Source organism: Dipodomys spectabilis, unplaced genomic scaffold (genome assembly GCF_019054845.1).
Source record: "Dipodomys spectabilis isolate Male_0828 unplaced genomic scaffold, ASM1905484v1 ptg000286l, whole genome shotgun sequence".
Classification (NCBI taxonomy): domain Eukaryota; kingdom Metazoa; phylum Chordata; class Mammalia; order Rodentia; family Heteromyidae; genus Dipodomys; species Dipodomys spectabilis.
Window position 1 is genome coordinate 569,119 of NW_024870963.1, and position 18,575 is coordinate 587,693.

The following is an 18,575-nucleotide window of genomic DNA, read 5'->3' on the forward strand; positions in this document are numbered from 1 at the left end:
CTGGGCACTGTCTGTCTACTCTTGAGCTCAAGGCTAACAACTACTTCCAGGTTTTTCTACTTATGTGGTAATGAGGAATTGAACCCAAGGCTTATGTATGCAAGGCAAGTACTCTACCACTGAGCCACCTTCCCAGCCCTCTTCTTCTTCAGGTTCTTGGTAAGGTGTTTCAAATACGTTTTAGGGAACTGTTTCTCTGAATAGCAGTGATTTTGTTTTTGAAGCTTTTTTTTTTAATTATGGAACACTTCACGAATTTGCGTGCCATCCTTGCACGGGGGCCATGCTAATCTTCTCTGTATCGTTCCAATTTTAGTATATGTGCTGCCGAAGCGAGCACTTTTTGAAGCTTTTAATGTAAATAACATTCACAAGATTTCCAGTTTTCTCACTGGATTTATCTTCTGAAGACATTGTTCAAGATTTCCAAAGTCAAAAATTCCAAACCTAATGGATAGTAAAAGACAAATAATTACATTTGGACATGATTAATTAAATAGCTTGAGCATTCACACAGTGAGAACAAAGGAGGATATTCTTAGGAGAGGATCACAGGGACTCAATAGCTATGTGCATATGATCATATAAAATGATGCTTATCAAATGAACTCCAAGAAATGGAAACAAGAGGTTTTTTATTGTACTGTTTGCAGGTTTGTTTTATTTCTCTTTGCTTTGTTCCCTTTTGTCGCTTTTTTTTTTTAGTTCTGTGCCCTTTGTCTTGTATGTAAGTTTGTCTGGTTTGGGGAGGGGAAATGGAAGCACAGAAACAGTGGGACAAAGGATGAACCAATTCAGCAGTAATACTCACTAGACACGATGTTGAAAATGAACTATACAACTTGGAGGGGAGGGAAGTCGGGAGGGGAAAACTTGAGAGAGAATGAGCGGGGGGGGGGGGGGGGAACTGTTCAAAAAGGAAATGTACTCATTACCTGATTTATGTAACTGTAACCCCTCTGCACATCATTTTACAATAAAATTTAAAAATAAAAATTCCATTATTTCTTGGATGAGTAAGGTCCAAATTAAACCTGCAGTTTGGCCTCTTAGGCTTCTTGTCTTTTGGCAACATCTTCCTGCCAGCCATAGGTTATGAGAGCAGGAGGATTTCTTAACAAGATACAGAAGGTCTCAGCCATATAAAAATCTATTGCTACATGCTGTCATAAGAACATCAAGATTATCTTATTCACTATAGCCTTTGATCCAGTGTTCTGTTCTTTATTTAATGATCAGTCAGGTGAGTCCAGTCAGGTAGCACAGGAAGGGCTCTGAAAAACCAAAGTTGTTGTATTGACAGGCTGTGGGGACGTCACTCCATGCCACAGACAAGGGGTCATGGACAAGCAAGCATGTTTTGGTCAAGTGACAGAAGACCAATGTGGAGGGGGTTGTGATTCGGGCCATAACCTTTATTGGGATGTCAGTGTAAAGGCAGGTGAGAGAAGAATAAAGTCCAGGATTGGTTCTTGTGAATAATGTTGGCAGGCTTTAAACTTTAGGGAATGTCCCTAGGAACTTAGCACTTGCCCCAGACACAAACAAGGCAGAGAAATTTGTCTTCTGTAGATATCAAAAACTATAAAGCCCTTTCACTGAATATGCCTGGGAGAGATTGTTTCTTCTCAGTTAGAGGGATGTTTTAAAGATGTTAAAACATCACAATATAGTCAGGCTCTCGTGGCTTTCTTGCCTGTTGTCCGAGCTATTTGGGAGGATCCCATTCCAAGCCAGTCTGGACAGAAAAGCTTCAAGAGATTTGCTCAAGTAATAGCTCGGCATGCTGTGTTATCTGCCTGTCATCCTAGCTACATGAGAAACTGAGATCAGGATTGTGGTTCCAGGCTAGCCTGGGCAGAAGCTGGCCTGTCATGGTAGGAAGCAAAAATAAAAGGAGGATTGCAATTCAATCCTGGACAGGATATGAGACCCCATCTCAAAGATAACCAGCATATGGACAGGTGCTGGTGGCCCAAGCCTTGTCATCTTAGCTACTCAGCAGGTTAAGACCTGCCAGACCAACTAGAAAATACTGCTGGACTTCATCTAAAAAACAACTAAGTAACCAGCAAAAAGTCAAAATGGAAGAGCACCAGTGGTGAGCAAGAAAGCTGAGTGAATTCTTGAGGCCCTGAATTCAAACTCTAGTACTAGCAAAAAACAAACAAAAATACCCAGCACAAAAAAAAGTAGAGAGCATTGTTCAGAATAGTGATTGCAAGACTGGGGTTCAAAACTCAGTTATACCAAAAACAAAAATCATGTAATACACTAAAGTTAAAAAAAAAAAAAAAGACAATGGCCAGGCACTGGTGGCTCATACCTGTAATCCTAGCTACTTAGGAGGCTGAGATCTGAGGATAGTAGTTCAAAGTCAGATGGGGTGGGGAAAGTCCATAAGACTCTTTTTATTTTTCAGCCGGTCATGGGGCTTGAACTCTGGGCTTGGGCGCTATCCCTCAGCTCTTCAGCAAAAGGTGAGTGCTCTACTGCTTGAGCCACAGCACCACTTTTGGTTTTCTAGTGGTTTATTGGAGATAAGAGTCTCATGGACTTTCCTTGCCCAGACTGGCTTTGAACCAAGATCCTCAGATCTCAGTTTTCTGAGTAGTTAGGATTATAAGCATGTACCACCAGAGCCCCGCTAATGGTATTATTGATGATAACTCTGAACTGCAAGCCATATTATTGTCCATCAACAATAAAATGGATAAGTAAATAGTATGCTTATACAAAGGACTATCATATAACAATGGAAAGGAACTATACCTGTAGGCTTCATACATATTGCATATGACAGATATATTTAAAACATATACAATTTTAATTTATCAATAAAAAAAAGTACTGTGAGACAAATTTCTTACTGTGGGGACATGTGTTCTAAGGGCAGCAATGGTGAACAAGGCAGACCCTCACACAACCACCAGACCAGCAACTCAGCTTCCAGTAGAGGTGTCTGTAAGGGGAGCCAGCGATTAGCATGAAAGTGAGTGAAACATTTGAAGATACACATAGACCCAGGAGATGAGTAGAGCTGGACTGCAAAGGATTCAGAATTCTGAGCTGTATGGTACAGTCTTCTATGGAGCTGAAACTTTACAGTGATTTAAAATATGGTGATCTTTTGATTATAATCTTTTTTTTGTGTGTGTCAGTCTTGAGGGTTGAACTCAGGGCCTAGGCTCTGCCCCTTAGCTTTTTTGCAGAAGGCTGGAGCTCCACCATTTGAGCCACAGCTCCAACCCCAACTTTTTGCTGGTTAATTGGAGATAAGAGTCTCGTGGACTTTTCCTGTGTAGGCTAGCTTTGAACTGCAATCCTTAGATCTCAGCCTCCTGATTAACCAGGATTACAGGTGCCCATAGGTGCTCAGGTGATTACATCTTAAAAGTTAAATAGCTATCTTTTAGTCAGGGCTTTGGTCTCATGAATGGATTGTTGGGCAGGCTGCAGGGGTGCAGTGGCAGTGGGTGATGTAATAAAGGAGGGTGGGTGGATCAGGTGTTCAAGTGGTCACTTTTCATACACATAAGGAGCTCGTAGAGCCTTTTTGTCTCTTGAAGTCAGGAACTGCATTTTCTACTTTCTTATTATTTTTTCCCTCAGCGCCTAGCACACTGTTTGCCTATAAGAATTGCTCAATAAGATGGCACTGGGCTGGGAAGGTGGCTCAGTGGTAGAGTGTTTGCCTTGCATGCATAAGGCCCTGGGTTCAATTCCTCAGAACCACATAAGCAGAAAAAGCCAAAAGTGGTACTATGACTCAAGTGGTAGAGCATTAGCCTTGAGCTGAAGAGCTCAGGGACAGTGTCCAGGCCCAGAGTTCAGGCACCACCAACAAAAAAAGAATGGGGTATTTTTATAGAGTACTCGCCTTGAGCTAAAGAAATCAGGGATAGTGCTCAGGCCTAGAGTTCAAGCCCCACAACTGACAAAAAAAAAAAAAAAAAAAGGAAAGTAAATAAGCTGGCACTGGTAGCTCACACCTGCAATCCTAGCCATTCAGGAGACTGAGATCTGAGAATCATAGTTCAAAGTCAGTCTGGGTAAGAAAGTCCATGGGACTTTTTTCTTCAGTTAACCACGAAAAAGCTGGAAGTGAAGATGTGGCTTAAGTGATAGGTTGCCAACCTTAGTATAAGAGCTAAGGTACAGCAGTTAGGCCCTAAGTTCAAGTCCTAGTACTGGTACACACCAAAAAGGGGAGTTGCTCAGTAAATATTTATTAGATAGGGAATCAATTTTAATATCTGATTTTGATTTTGTGGGATAATATGGCTGATTATAATGCTACAGTGATTAAGAAACTATAATTGCAGATACCTGATGTTACATCCCTGCAGGGCGATCTTCATGAATACAATATTGAGTACAAAATATTTCTCTAAAAACAAAAATAGGGCCAGGTGTTGGTGGCTCATGCCTGTAATCCTATCTATTCAGGAGGCTGAGATCTCATTCAAAGCCAGACCAGGCAGAAAGGCCCCGTGAGACTCTTCCCTCCAATTAACCACTCAAAAACCAGAAGTGGTGCTGTGGATCAGAGTGGTAGAGTATTAGTCTTGAGCAAAAGAGCTCAGGAGAGTACCCAGGGCCTGAGTTTAAGCCCTATAACCAACAAAAAATAAAAGTAAAAACAAAAATAAGCTTTGACTTCATTGCTAAGTTTCAAAACCAGGACAAACAGTTCCTTCTTTTATTTCTTTACTTATGCAGATTTGTGCATCAAGCTCAGTGCAAACATTGATCCCTATCATGTTGCCTTTTTTTCAGGAGAAGCACAACTTTCCCTGATATTAAAACTGAATGATCAGCCTAGTGTTGGTGGCTCATGTTTGTATTTTTAGTTACTCAGTAGGCTGAGATATGAGGATCTCTGTTTAAAGCCAGCCTAGGCAGGAAAGTCTGAGACTCTTATCTCTAGTTAACTAACAAAAAACCTGATTAGGAATGAGGCTCAAATGGTAGAGCCCTAGCTAGCCTTGAGCAAAAATGTTTAGGGACAGTGTCTAAGCCCTGATGTTAAGCTCTAGTACTGGCACAAAAACAAAACAAGCAAAGAACAACAACAAAAAAACAAAAACAAACAAACAAAAAAACAATGATCTTTTCTTTCTTTGTAAAAAGTAAGATGATATGATATAAAATTTAAAATCTAGCATGTCAATTATTGTGTAATGGTTTAAATTGTATGCGAGTAGTATAATCCCTAAGTATGATAAATATAACTGTATTAAATACCTACAAGCTGAATAACAATGTGGCTTAGGATGATACAAAATATTTCCCAACAATACTGGAAGTCTGAAATCTGAAATCAGAGCTAGACCCTGGTGATTTACGCCTGTAATTTTACCTACTCAGGAGGCTGAGATGTGAGGATTCGTATCTGAAGCCAGATCAAGCAGGCAAGTCCATGAGACTCTTCTCTCCAATTAACCACCAAGAAGCTGGAAGTGAAGGTATAGCTAAAGTGGTAGAGTGTCTGCTTTGTGTGAAAAGGGAACAATGTCCAGGCCTCAAGTTCAAGTCTCAAATTAGTGAGTGCACATGTGCATGCATGTGCATGCACACATACACGCACATATGCATACACACCTTTTCTTAGCTTAACTGGATCTGCAAGTGTCCTTTCCCAGGTATGGTAACAGACTCACAAGTTCAGGCCACTAAAACAGGGATACTTTGGGGGCCATTGTCTGCCTACCACAGCTGCTTTATAATTTACACAATTGGTAGTTTTGCATAATTTAGTACACTAGTAAAAATATTAGGCACTAAAAAACAATGTTTGAAGCCATTGCCTTTGCAAACAGGCCCCAGAGACTACTATAGCAATATGGTTTGGGAGCAGATCCACTTCCCTGCTCCAACAGGGCTTATGCTAGTCCTGCTATAGCATGGTGGTGATATTTTGTTGTTGTTGTTGTTGTTGTTGCTGCTGCTGCTGCTCACTTCTACCATTTTCTTCAGAGCTAGAGATACCAAAATTGATGTTATCAGAGTATTGTTTAGACCCAATGATTAAATTGTAAATGTGCATATACACAGGAACTGTACAGCAAGAACAGAGAGAATGATGGTAGAGAGAAGGAAAGCTAGAAAGGTAGGGAATTGTGTTTAGGAAGAAGAATGTACAGGAAAATAGTACCTCCCTCTGAGATAGGAGTTTTGTAGTATTTGCATTTATTTATTTATTTATAAATAGAGTCTGGCTCCAACTCATAATCCTCCTGTTGAACTCTAGGAATACACATAGCTTATGTTGGCTTATTTTGCCCATTCTATCCAAGTTGTTAGGTTTATCAAAGAAATTGGGCCACTATTTGTTTTTGTTTTTTGTTTTTTGAAAGTAATATACCCCTCCCCTCTTCCTTGTATGATTGTTGTTAAGAACTTTTTCTCCTTGGTTTTCATTTTACTTTGAGGTAGTTAAGTGTGATTCATTCTTTCTGAGTTATTCTTACCATTTATTCAAACAATGTATTTCTATAATTTTAGAACTATTTCCACCATTAACTTTGTGTGGGGGTGGGGGGAGAGTATTGGGTCTTGAATCAGGGTCTGGGTGCTATATTTCTACCATTTGAGCTATGCTCCACTTCCGGCTTTTTGGAAGTTAATTGGAGATGAATGTACAGACTTTTCTGCCCAGGCTATCTTCAAACTGAAATCCTCAGATCTCAGCCTTCTTAGTAGCTAAGATTACAGGCATGAGCTCATCTGTGCCTTCCTAGTCAATCTCTTCTTTCCTTTGAGACTTCAACTCCACGTATATTATATATATCCCATGTATTTCTTATGGGATTTTTTGTCTGCATTTTTCATTCTTTCATATCTATGTAATTTGCCTTGCTATTTTATTTTATAATTTCCTGGATCCCTATTTCTTTTTTCAGTGTATTTTTAAGCTCACATATTGAGTTTTTAATTCCAGTGGTAGTTTTTATTGCTAGTTTTATTGTTATGCCTTATGCTTCTTTGGAATTAGTTCAAATTGCCTGCCAAAATTCTCAGTTCTGTCATATTAGTTATTTGATTGCTGCAAAACAATTTACCCTAATCAAAGTGATTTAAAATATCACATATTTATTTCCCCATAATACCATATGTATGAATTTTGGGTGCCACTCATATTGATTCTATGCTTAGTAACATAACTCACATTCTGGTTTCAGCAGTTTCCTCTTTGTTTCTTGGTGCTGATCCTGGGGTTTGAACTCAGGGCTTGGCACTCTTGCTTAGTTTTTTCACTCTAGTGGTAGGCTAGTGTTCTACCACTTGAGCCACTCCTCTTCTGACTTTTTGCTGATTAATTGGAAATAAGAGTCTCATGGACTTTCCTGCCTGGACTGGCTTTGAACAACTATGAGCCACAATCTTCAGATTTCAGCCTCCTAAGTAGCTAGTATTATAGGTCTAAGCCACTGGTGCCTGGCTGTATCATTTTCTGATACAGCTGTCTGGGACCTGGTTCCTGTTAGAGAGCAGCAGGACACACTAGGAAAGCCCTGAAAATGCTCGAAGTCCAAACCCAGGAAATTGTGACCCAAGAACCTCAATGTTCAGTGTACCACTTTTGGGACAGGGGAATTCAAGTACTTTAAAACTTTGAGATAGGGTCTTCGTATGTAACTTAGGCTGACCTCCAACTCTCAATCCTGGTGTCTCTGCCTCCAAGTGCAATTATAGGCATTGCCGCCTCACCTTGCCAACATTTCTTTTCTTTTCTTTTCTTTTCCTTCCTTCTTTCTTTCTTTCTTTTTTTAGTAGAAGTACACCTTTATTTTATACTTTAGGCTATTAAAGCCTGGACATGTTGTACTCATTATTTTTGCTATTACTGGTTGAAATAAGGAAATAAGCAACTGTTCCATCTTCGATGGGGAACAAGGTCACTGTGTGCAGGAACTGTATAAAGCAGAATGTTCCACATCTCCTACTTTAAAAAAAGAAAAATTCATCAAGGTGCCCTTTGATCATATCCAAGCTATGTCCTAAGGGTGTTCCTTGAGCCTTCCAAAAAAGTTCAGGGCCATTAATTGATTCTTAGCCCTCAGCCAGAAACAGAAGGCCTAGGGCAGACTTTTAGGTCTAGCATCATCAATATTGTTCCATACACTGAGCAGAAATTGAGGACATGTTGGTGATACCAGGCTGCTGATGAGCAGAATGTGAAGAACAGAGGGTTCAAGTTTTTTCTGAGCATTCAAAAATAGGTTTTTCAAAAAGTCATTAAAAAATTCTGAGTTTGATTATCTGGAGGGTTGGTACTAGTTGCCTCCAGGGTCTTTTACTAGGAAAGTGCCCTACCACATGAGCCATATCTCCACCTCTATTTTGATTTTAGTGCTGAGGACTAAAGTTGTTAAAGAAAAACATTTAAATCCAGAACTAGGGCATTATTCACTTGGTAGAGAGTTTGCTTAAGAAGAGTGTAGTTCCGAGTTTAATTCCCAGTATTGCCTAAAATAACTAAAACTAAAACTTAAAAGAATTGTGAACCTATTGTTCTTCCTGAAGCTTATAAGTATAACTTGCAAATGTTATTAAGTTCACAAATCCAGTAGATATCTGACTGCATTTCAGTATCTCACAAAGCTGTTCTATGACATGTAGCTTTAGAACGTCTACAACATAACTTCCTGGAATTTTATTTGGGATGATATTGAAGCAATAAACTAAGCTGGAGGTGGTTGCTGGTGGCTCATGCCTGTAATATCAGCTACTCAAGAAGCTGAGATCTGAGGATTACAGTTTGAAGCCAGCCCTGGCAGACAGATTTGAGACTGTTTTCTCTAATAAGCCAGCAAAAAGCTGGAACTGGAGGTGTGGCTCAAATGGTATCAGAACCATAAACAAACACATGAACAAATAAATAAACCAAGTTAAGAAAATTTGGCATCTTTCTATCTATAACTATGGAACATCTATGCATTACTTTATTCTTCATTATTTTTTTCTGTATGTTCTGATACTGGGCTTGAACTCAGGGTTTGGGCTCTGTCCCTGAGTTTATTTGCATAAGGCTAATACTCTACCATATGAGCCACAGCTCCACTTTGGCTTTTTACTGGTTAATTGGAGATAAAAAGTCTCACAGACTTTTCTGACTGAGCAGGCTTCAACCTATAATCATCAGATATCAGCCTCCTGAGTAACTTATAGGTATGAACCATCAACATTCAGCTCATGATACCCATTTTGTTAGACTTTAAGTTAGTAAAATACTTCCAATGTAGTTTAATGATTATTTTGACAATAAAATAAAATTCATTCATCCATTCCAAGTATGAAAAGGTGATGTTTTTATATTTACATAAAGTGAAAGGATGGAATTTCTAAGTATTCAGTAGTTCAATATTCGATGTTCACTGCATGTCTTTGAATATTCCTCAAGCTAATCTATGCTTAGCCATTTTAGCCTGAACTCATTTATTTGAGCTTGTTTATTTATTTATTTATTTATTTATTGTCAGTTGTGGGGCTTGAACTCTGGGCCTGGGTGCTGTCCCTCAGCTCTTCAGCTCAAGGCTAGCACTCTACCACTTCAGCCACAGCACCACTTCCGATTTTCTGGTGGTTTATTGGAGATAAGAATCTCACCGTCTTTTCTTTATCTTTATCTTCATAATTTCCCTTGCTTTGAAATACATTTTGCATAAGCCACTCTCACATTCTTTTATAATTAATTACTTTAACAAATAAAAATTGTCAGTATTTGTCCTGTGCAGCATATTTTAAAATATGTAGGTATTATGGAATGATTAACTGATCAAATTAACTTACAATTGTGTCACATTGTTATCATTTTATGGTAACCATACTAAGAATCTACTCTTTTGATGATCTTCAAAAATAGAATACAATGTCATCAACTACAATCATGTTGAACAGTAAATTTGTATGTGTGTGTGTGTGTGTGTGTGTGCCAGTCATGGGGCCTGAACTCTGGGCCTAGGTGCTGTCCCTTTGCTCTTCAGCTCAAAACAAGCACTCTACCACTTGAGCCACAGCACCACTTCTGGTTTTCTAATAGTTTATTGAAGATAAGAGTCTCACGGGCTTTCCTGCCTAGGCTGGCTTTGAACCACAATCGTCAGATCTCAGCCTCCTTAGTAGCTATGGTTACAGGCATGAGCCACCAGCACCCAGCTATATTCTTTATCCATTTATTTACTCAGTTTGTTCCCACAATGATAACACTTAGCAGAGCCACCTTCCCATCATAGACAAATGCCATAGATGGGAGAATAAAAAGCTTTTATCTGTAATATTTAGCCAGGCATGGTGGTGTACACTAATAATCCCCACAGTTGGGGAGGTGTTTGGGGAAGTCATCATTGTTACATCATATTTGTCTTCACCTTAATTACTACAAACAGCTTCCAGACCAGTACTATCAGATCTTCACTTGTGGAATTTCTTTCATTTAACCTTCTTCAAAATTCTGGAGTCATAAGGACACAACCCTTCCTTTCAACAGATTCACACTCACCGTTTGGTATGTTTCTTCCTTCTGTTAACTTGTAATTCACTGCCTTTATTATTTGATTTTACCCACCTACATAATTTCATTGATTTAATAGTTGACTATTTAAGATTTCAGTAATTTGTTGAAGAGGTCAGAGCAATTTTTATGAAAAACAAGAATTAACCTATGATGGAATGAGACATAAGCGAAGAGTATAGATGCATCTTAAGCCAGAAAGCCAATATAAGTACTTGCTTTTGTTGTGTCTTCCAATTCCATTCTTTTTTTTTGGTGGGGGTGGGGGGGTCCGATCGTGGGGCCTGAACTCTGGGCCTGGGTGCTGTCCCTCAGCTTTTCAGCACAAGAATAGCGCTCTACCACTTGAGCTACAGCACCACTTCTGGCTTTTTTCTTTTTGCTTATGTGGTGCTGAGGAATCGAATCCAGGGTGTCATGTATACAAGGCAAGCGCTCTACCACTGAGCCACCTTCCCAGCCTCCAATCCCATTCTTATATGATACCAACAACTTGTTGCTACAGCTCTTATGAAGTGCCTCATATGTTTTATTAATAAAATAACGGGCAGCACATAACAGAGTTTGTAGTGAACAATCTTATTCTTAATGCCATCAGTGCTGTATTTCCTCTTCTCTATTCTTCTAGCATTAGCAATGTCCTAGTCTGAATTTTTGTTTGGTAGGCAGCTTCCAAATAATCTAAAAAAAATCTTTGCTTCAGCTGGAAGCAAAGATTTGCTATATTTGTCTCTGTTTACACTGGTGGTGGCAGCAGTAGAGGCAACATGTAGAGAGTCTTTATGCTTTTATGCAGGAGAAAAAAAAGTAATGAAGAGTGATATTTTACTGCAGGAGAAAAAAAGTGATGAAGACTGATATTTTACTGTGGTGATGTGATTGTATTCCTATGCAGGAAGTACTTCCACTATCAATTCTGTTCTGTACAACAAGAATATAGACCATTTGAAAATCATAGTTGACTGTTCAGAATTTATTTCAATACCTCTGAAATGTTGACTACAAAATAACAAAAACACACACAGGTCTTTGTTTGTGCTGAAGACAATGGATTGGGGAAAGAAGGATAAAATAAAGAGAGGGAAAGACCAAGAGGAGAGCAAGAAGAGGTGAGGGGGTTGGAGGAAAGAAGAAAGGAGATCAAGACCATGGCAGGAGAGAAGAGGTTCATGTGCCACCTCCATCTGAAACAAATTACTCCTGGTAGGTAATTTGCACAAGAAAGAGATAAAAAGAGACTCCCCTTTTTAATATCTTGCTGTGATGAAGAAAGTAAGACTTTCAGGATTCTCATTTTTCTCACATCTGGCCATAGATGACCTCAGGAAGCATCAACCAAGGTACACAGAGCAAATGGATACAATGCTGAGCTTCTTCTGCTGTCTATGTCAATGACTGGAGCAGTTTTGCTCATTTTACAGCCACCTCTCCTTTGTGTAACCCTTACATTGAGCAATGGTAATATATTCCCTTGGAATTCTTCCCACTTCCAAGAAACTCTTGGATCACAACCATATGATAATTATATCACCTCAGTCAATACAGGAAAAAAAATTAATGAATTGTAACTTTCAAATTGGCAGCGGTTAGAATTTGTATAAACTGGAGCTGGGAAGGTGGCTCAGTGGTAGAGCGCTTGCCTTGCATGCCTGAGGCCCTGGGTTCGATTCCTCAGCACCACATAAGCAAAAAGAAAAAAGCCGGAAGTGACGCTGTGGCTCAAGTGGTAGAGTGCTAGCCTTGAGCTGAAGAGCTGAGGGGCAGCACCCAGGCCCAGAGTTCAGGCCCCACGACCAGACCCCCCCCCCAAAAATAAATAAAATAAAAATAATAAAAAAAAGAATTCATATAAACTCAGTATTGTGTTAGTATGATGAAGTGAGCAATTAAGCACTTTTTTTTTTTTTTTTTGGTGCCAGTCTTGAGGCTTGAACTTAGAGCAGGAATGCTGTTCTTCAGCATTTCTGCTCAAGGCTAACATTTTACTACTTGAGCAACAACTCCACTTACAGCTTTTTTGGTACTCAACTGGAGATGAGTCTCAGATCTCAGCCTCCTGAGTAGTTAGGATTACAGGTGAAAGCTACCAGCACCTGGCTAATTATATACTTTTGTTGTTGTTGTTGTTGTTGGTGGTGGTCTTGGGACTTGAACTCTGGGCTTGGGTGCTATTCCTAAATTCTTCAGCAGAAGGCGAGCACAAGGCGAGTGCTCTACCACTTGAACCATAGCATAACTTCCGGTTGTCTGGTGGCTAATTGGAGATAGTCTCGCAAACTTTCCTGCTGGGGCTGGCTTTGAACTTCAATCCTCAGATCTCAGCCTACAGAGTAGGTAGGATTACAGGTGGGAGCCACTGGCACTCAGCATATTATATACTTTTTTTTTGGGGGGGGGGGTCCAGTCGTGGGGCCTGAACTCTGGGCCTGGGCGCTGTCCCTCAGCTCTTCAGCTCAAGGCTAGTGCTCTACCACTTGAGCCACAGCGCCACTTCTGGCTTTTTTCTTTTTGCTTATGTGGTGCTGGGAATCGAACCCAGGGCCTCAGGCATGCAAGGCAAGTGCTCTACCACTGAGCCACCTTCCCAGCCCCAGCATATTATATATTTTTGATCAGAAAGAAACTGTTACTATTTGGGGGATACATTTAGGAAACAATAAAAAATCTTGACATATTTTTCCTCAACATTTTAGTAGCTAGAATATTAACCTCCAAAATAAAAATATAGACAGCATTTTGATGTTAAATAATAGCAAAAGTTTCATTTTATATGTTTAGCCTGTATTTTAAAAAGTTAAAATTTTGAGCCAGATTTACACCTGTAATCCTAGCTACTCAGGAGGCTGGGATCTGAGGATTGTGGTTCAAAGCCAGCCTGGGCAGGAAAGTCTGTGAGACTCTTATCTCTAATAAACCACCAGAAAACCAGAAGTGGTGCTGTGGCTTTTTTTATTAATAAGTTTTCTATTGTGAAAATACCGTACAGAGGGGTTACAATTACATGAGCAAGGTAATGAGTACATTTCTTATCAAGCATTGTTGCCTCCTCCTTTGTTTCCCCTTCCAATCCCTGCCCTCCCATCTCCCATCCCCCCCCCCCCATGCCTTTAATTTTTATTTTACTTCTTTATCTTTCTCCATAATTTCTAGGTTTGATCTTTTGATGGACTCCAGCAGATCTTGTAAGTCCTGTGGTATCTTTTAAGTGTTTTTCAATGTCTTTGAGTGTTTGAGCTTATTCTACTTTATTTTCAATCACTGATACCTTGTTTTCAACTTCTTCTGCTCTGTTACCTAGATTTTGGATTGTGTGTGTGTGTTTGTGTTTGTGTGTGTGCGTGTGCACCCACACACACCTGTGCTGGACCTTCACTCTCACTTGGCTTTTTTCACTCAAGGCTAGAGCTCTACTTACCACTTGAGCCATAGCTCCACTTCTGGATTTTGGTGGTAAGTTGGTGGTAAGACTTTCATGGACTTTTCTGTCTGTGCTGCCTTTGAACTGTGATCGCTAGATCTCAGCCTCCTAAATAGCTAGAATTACAGAAGAGCCATCAGAACCCAGCTGGATTAAGCTGGGCCTCTTTTTTTTTTTTTTTTTCAGTCATGGGGCTTGAACACAGGGCCCGGGTGCTGTCTCTGAGCTGTTTTGCTCAAGGCTAGCACTCTACCACTTGAGCCACAGCTCTACTTCCAGTTTTCTGGTGGTTAATTGGAGGAGTCTCATGTACTTTCCTGCCTGGGCTGGCTTTGAACCACAATCCTCAGATCTCAGCCTCCTGAACAGCTAGGATTACAGGCGTGAGCTACCAGCAGCACTGGGCTATGGATTCAGTTTTTTAATTTGGGCAGTTGAGCTATTCATTTCCATCCAGCTATTTATATTTTCTTACTTAATATCTTTGTTGTTTGTCTGACTTCTCTTGGAATTCATCAAATTTTCTAAACATCTGTTCCTTTATGTCACTGTTAATGATTGTTGTTTTATTGAGCTCCTTGTTTGGAAGTTTTTCCTCTTCACTTTCACTTAAGTACTTCATTGTGTTCTTACTGGTGTTTGATGGCAGCATGTTGGCTTGTAAATTCAAGAATTTTGAGCTCATTCACTGGAATTTACACATCTACATCCATAATTTGCATGGATTTCAGCTTCGTGAATTCTCTCAGTTGGTGGTTTCTTGTAGCTCCATTAAGATGGATAATGGCTGCTGCTAGTGTATGGATTAGTGAGTCTCTATTGACAAATAATTGATTTTGATGCTCAAGACACAGTTGGGACTCTTCTTAGGGTAGGAACATTGGTTTCAAAGGCTATTGTAGGGGATGGGAATGTGGCTCAGCGGTAGAGCGCTTGCCTTGCATGCCTGAGGCCCTGGTTTCGATTCCTCAGCACCACATAAAAAGAAAAAAGCTGGAAGTAGTGTTGTGGCTCAAGTGGTAGAGTGCTAGCCTTGAGCTGAAGAGCTGCGGGACAGCGCCCAGGCCCAGAGTTCAGGCTCCAGGACCGGACCACCCCCCCCCCCCAAAAAAAAAAAAGAAACAAAGGCTATTGTAGATACAGTCTTGAATTTAAGTTCTAAAGAAGATGAGTTTACTGCTCCTGTTCCTACCTTTGTAGACAAATATAGAATCCAAGGTGTAGTTCCTTAACCATAATGGTGATAGAAAGGAAACAAAGGAAGTAGTCCTGTTGGAATAATACTAGCTATTTAGTTAGATAGGCTTTGAAAAGGTAGGAGTTAATCATTATGAGAGATGCTAATGCAAAGGTGGAATGAGGTAAACAGAAAAAAAAATTTTGGTCAAAATTGTGGTGAGTTCATGCTCATTGGAGGTGAAGTTAGGAAAATGTATAGATAGATATGAAAGACCCCAGCCCGTGCTTGCCCACTAGGTACCCCAAGAAAATTGCTGCCCCTTACCCTGCATACCTAAGGGGGTGGTGGGGCAGGATAAGCGCAGGCCGCTAACCAGGAAACGAAACCTCGAGCCTCTGAGTCACCGCCTGCAGACCCTAGCCTGACCCTAGTACATGCCTTAAAGCCAGACATTCCTGGAAAATAGCCGACCCACCTGTCCCTTCCTGTAAAACTTAACCCTAATGGCAGGGTAGGGCAGGATGTAATAAATCACTTGTCAAAATTAGGGAACAAGAAGTTTCGGGGCATTCTGACCAGAACCGGCATGTCAGGGCAAGTACCGGCATGTCAGGGCAAGTACCGACACGTCAGCTCCCCCCCCCAACCCCACCTACCCCATCTGGCCAGCTTAACCTGCCCAATCCCTATCCTGAGCGTAATTTGAAAATAACCAATCATCCCCCTGTAACCATGCATCTCGCTTCTGTAACCTCGCTTCTGCTGCCCATAAAAGTAGGGTGCTTTCAGGCACTCGGCGCGCAAGTCTCCCGATAGACTTTGTCGCCCCGGGTACCCGTGTAACCGGTTCTCAGACACCTGACTCGAACCTTGTGGATCTCGTGGTTAAGTGCACCTGGGAGCCGAGGCATGCCCGAATAAACCTCTTGCTGATTGCATCCGCACAAGTGGTCTCGTTGTTCCTTGGGGAAGGGTCTCTTCAGGCTGAAGGACACCCCAAGCCTTCGGGGGTCTTTCATGTGGGGGCTCGTCCGGGATAGAGACCCCCACCCAGGGACCACCGACCCATTTTCGGGAGGTAAGCTGGCCAGCATCTGTGTGTCGTCTGTGTGCTGTCTGTACGCTGTCTGAAGTCTTGTGTGGCCAAGTGTTGTGCGCTTGCGAATCTGGTGAGTTCGGCCGTTCTCGTCTGTATCAGGCGGACCCGTGGAGGAGCTGACGAGCTCGTACTCCCGACCGCGGTCCCCAGGAGACGTCTTGGGGGCTTCTGGGAGCCTGAAAAAGTGGCTCATCGGAGGGCCTGAAAAAGTGGCCCATCTGGAACCCGGTCCTTTTGGACGCGTGGTTCATCAGGGGAGACGAGAGATCCGGACTCTCAATAAAGTCTCCATCAGGTTTTGCTTTCAGTTTGTTAGCAAAAACGCGCAGCGAAGCTAAATGTTCTAAGTGTTGTCAGTATTGTTTTTGTGTTTGTTAAAATTTAAGCATGGGACAGACTGTCACAACCCCCCCTTAGCCTTACTTTACAGCACTGGAAGGACAGCCTGAGCCTAGATTGTCAGGTTTTAGGAACTTGCTTGTTTGTCAATTAGGAAATTGCCACTGACCACCTGTGAGTGGCCCCAGTTAGATTTCAGCCTTGGGCCTTGGCTCAGGGGGTCTGAGCGTGGGGGAGAACCTGCCAGTCTGAGGGGACGGCCGCTAGGGATTTTTCTTTTCCCTTGCCCCAGATGACTGGGAATTCTCCTCCGCCTTGGAAGGCCCCTGGGTCAACGTCTGCAGGGAAAAAAAAAGAAAAAAAAAAGAAAAAATCCTCCGGAGGTAAATAGGGGGTTTGAGCCCCCTGGTAAGTGAATGGTGGTGAAATGTCGCCCCATTCACTGAGACTTGATTTTGTCTTTGTGGCCACTTGGTTGTATTGTTAACTTTAGTATGTGTTTGTTTTATGTTTTCTGGGGTAGGAAAGTTCTGGGTGAGTATGACAGGCTCAATCAGCAGCCTCTGGATTCAGCTTGCTGAGTGAGAACAGCACAGAGTTCCAGTAGGGATAAACGGGGGCTCATTAGTCCCCAACTCAGCCTTCAGTTCTTGTCTAGTTCTGTTTTAGAATTGGTACCAGTTTTAAATGTGGATCCTTGGTTTTTGTGTTTATCTGTGTTTTTGTTATTTATTTAAACATCTCTGGGGGAATAAAAGTTCCAGCTGGGCTGGGTCACAGACCTGCTACGCCCACCCTCCCTGTGAGGCATGGAAGGTTACTGGGCTAGTTTGGTTCCCTTCAAGCCTCAGGCTGCATTTTTCTCCTTGTGCAGGCTGCTAGCAGGGAGGGTGTAAAAGGCTGTGTGTCTGGTTTGGACTTTTTCAACTAGTCCTGACAATGTAAAAATCTGGCCAGTTTAGTTTTAGGTGACCCCCTCCCCCAGCCCTCCTCCTACAGAAGGGATTCAAAAGACTGATTAGTGAATTGCCTTGCTAGATAAGCAAGCTCTGGGAAAATAAAGCCCAACAAAGGTACCTAGTTAAAAAGAAATACTGTCTTAAATTTTTGTTTAAAAACTTTAAGTACGTACGACTGATTTTGATTTTGGCGCGCTTTAAGATCTGTGTGAGTGCTTTGTGTGTGTCTGTGAACATGTTCAAAGATAAAAATTGTCAGCATGCTGTAAAAATTGGGTGAGTTTAAATTTAAAATTCAAAAGGTTATGAGGTTTGGACATTACCAAAGATTTTAAAAAATCTTCACATTGTTTTAAATGGCTTTGTAAAGATTCTTTAACTTGCAAATTAGAAAACCTGGTATTTTAAAAAGACTAATGTTTTAAAATGCATGACTGTTTATACTGTAATCAAATTATCTGGCTTAACAAAAATGCATTGGCAGTTTGAGATCTAATTCCCTTGGCTAAAATTTGGAGATAAATATTAAAAATTTAAATGTAAAGGTTAGTTTAACACTGTCAAAGATGTTACCTGTTCTGTCTGTCTAAAACTGTATTTCATTCGAGAACCAAGAGAAGAGATGGAGAAAAGAAACCAACAGAAGACCTATCTTTAGGGGTAAGGGGTGAACAAGCAGAAGTGCAGTTCAGCTGGCCATGCATGGTGGGACAGGCCCTGGGAAGAGTCCACGCAGGGTGAAAGAGGGTAAGCTGGCACAAACGCAGTTCATCTAACCCTAAAGAGTCAGATTGGGTGTGCCCATTCCATAGAAGGGGCCGAACGGCCCATCTTTGTTCTCTCTTTTCTCTGCAGTCAGACACTGAAAACATGATGGTTAAAATAAGTGATGTGATGATCTGATTAGTATTGCTAAAACTGCCCCTTGAATGTGTTAACATTAAAATTAGGAAGGCCTTAAAAGGGAGCTAAAAAGTTATTTGTATAATGTAGCTTGCTTTTAATGTTTTACAATTAAGATATTTTTGAAAGTTATAGAGGTGTTAAGTCTAGCCTCGTGGTAT

At 41.0% G+C, this 18,575-nt stretch overlaps 1 non-coding gene across 1 annotated transcript; it reads right to left on the bottom strand.

The window, feature by feature from the left end:
• Positions 1-233: 233 nt before the first annotated feature.
• On the bottom strand, positions 234-340 carry LOC122126633. The gene has a single exon (XR_006150982.1). It is a non-coding gene; the product is annotated as a U6 spliceosomal RNA (small nuclear RNA).
• Between the last annotated feature and the right edge of the window lie 18,235 nt (positions 341-18,575).